This window comes from Euprymna scolopes, chromosome 26 (assembly GCF_053919585.1).
Source record: "Euprymna scolopes isolate OS-2025 chromosome 26, ASM5391958v1, whole genome shotgun sequence".
Classification (NCBI taxonomy): domain Eukaryota; kingdom Metazoa; phylum Mollusca; class Cephalopoda; order Sepiida; family Sepiolidae; genus Euprymna; species Euprymna scolopes.
The window spans coordinates 25,222,944-25,225,187 of NC_136507.1; the positions used below are offsets into that span (position 1 = coordinate 25,222,944).

Here is a 2,244-nt window from a genome sequence, read left to right on the forward strand (position 1 = left end):
AATAGGTGTGAAAATTAAAAAAAAAAAAAATGAAATTTGCCAGGTGAGGGTCGAACGACGGCATTACAGATATGTGTGCGTAACGTAATCGCTATTGGTTCATGTTTTAATTTTTAGTCTTTCAGCAAACATGTCTTCATAGCTCAGGCATTAACATCAAAGGAAAACGTAAATCGTAAGCTAAACATTTTTGTTTCGATTCTTAGTGGTGGCGCATGAGTCTTTTTTTTTTTTTTTTTTTTTTTTTTTTTTAAATCATTACTATATATTGGGTCCAATATAATAAATACGAAATCTGCACTAAGGCAAATCGTATTTAAGCGTATGTAGCACCAAACAAGGCATGAAGCCATTTGGTGTAAGGAGCTAATAAGAACGGAAGATGGTTATTCGTTTGAATTTTTGAAAAGACAAAGGCTTTATAGGTTTACATACAAAACAAAAGGAAAAAAAATAAATAAAAATTCGGGTCAGCATTCTTTTCTTTTTTAACAAAAGTTTTTCTTAACGTTACTTTCCCATCTCAACAATACTCACCATCATCCATCTCGCCCGATTTACATGTTTCTTTTCTCCGACCGCACGCCGGCCACAGCTGGCCCATTCTTGTCTATGACTTTACACATCCATTTTCTTCAGCATGTACTTTCCTTCTTCCGACCACGTAGTGCATTTTCTTTTTCTTTTTTCTCCTTTTCTTTCCTGTTTTACTCCTTTTTTCATCCTTTTCTTCTTTCTCCATTTTTCCTTTTTTTCTCCTTTTCTTTTTCTTCTCGCACACACTTCCTAATTTGCATATGCATGTTTTTTCGGTTACTGCTGCCAATCTCTTCACAAGCCCGCCATCCTTCGCTGCCGCTGATATCTTCCCACGCGCTCATGTGCACTATATTACATAGATAGGAGGAAAACAATCAGCAGAAAAGAGTTGCACAATATTGCAATTCTTGGAAATATCAAAACAATGAACTTAAAGATGCATCCACAAATTTCTATTAAAAAAAAAAAAAAAACTCTGTCCATTGTGTCACGCCTAATTTTGAAAGAACATCGTTAAATGTATCTTTGTGTTTTTATTTTTTTTTTTTTCACTTTTTTTTTCCGTTTTAAATTTTAAGATTCTAGCAAGCAATCATCGAATCGAATAATTCGAGGCGTTCCGTACTGATCTCACACCCAACATTTCACAAGCAATCATATTCGCTTTTTTTTAATTTTTTATTTTTATTATTTTTTTTATGAGTTCATAAACAATTGGACTTTGTTGCTTTTCTTCTTCTTTCAGAATCTTTATTTTTGAACATGGCGGAATTGGCTCACAGATATGGTGCCAAAAAATAAAAACTTATTTCGATTTACTTATTCATTTATTATCATTTTTATTTTTATGTTTTTCGTTTGTTTACGTGCGAACAGTAATAAATCAATAATGTGCTGCTTGTTCCGATGTCGAAGCTAAAGAATAGAGCCGTGTTTTGAGATAAACGAAAAAATGGAAGAACAAAAAAAAAAAAGTTTCGAATTAGCTGAAAATCAAACAAATATTCCTTTCTCGTACATTTTCCACAAAACCATTTTTTTTTTTTTTTCGACTCAAAATTCTTAATTCAGTCGCTGTTTTAGGGGGAAAAAATTCTTTATTAACTCGGCTTAACCTGGCACAGTTCTAAGTATATGTCATACTGTGACACAATGTGTGTGTGTGTGTGTGTGTGTGTGTGTAGTCAGCACCAACCCTATTCAGGGTTTAACCGGCTTCCTCCAAAGGAAGTTTCATGGGAGTATGAAATTCACAAGCAGTCCCTAGTCGCATGTATATCCCCGTTAGGGGAGATGACGACGTTAGGTTTTTGCGACTTTTTGCAGGCAGGTGTCGATGTCCTCCTACATACAGCACCTGGACTTCCCAAATTGGTCACTCATTTTAGTAATGACCAGGCTCAACGTTGCTTAACTTTGGTGATCTGACGGGAACCGGTGTGTCAACGCGATTATGCCGAATACAATGATGAGAGCCCCTTAAAAGCCTTTTACCCATAATTCCGTGTCCTTAGGGAGAGAAATAAAAAAAATCAAGCCAGTGTTGTTGTCGTCTTGAAATGTCAGGACACACCAGCGGACCAGGTTGTTTATACCAACTCGTCTGAGCTTTAATCTATGGTCCCCTCCACCTCACCTTGTCAAACTTTCACAAAAAACACTCATCTAACTACAAAACCCATCAAGTTTCCTCCGTTCTTTCTG

The 2,244-nt window shown here is 35.7% G+C and overlaps 1 pseudogene; it reads right to left on the bottom strand.

The window, feature by feature from the left end:
• Window positions 1–1,885: 1,885 nt before the first annotated feature.
• LOC145248407 (5S ribosomal RNA) lies at window positions 1,886–2,004 on the bottom strand (annotated as a pseudogene).
• Window positions 2,005–2,244: the final 240 nt, after the last annotated feature.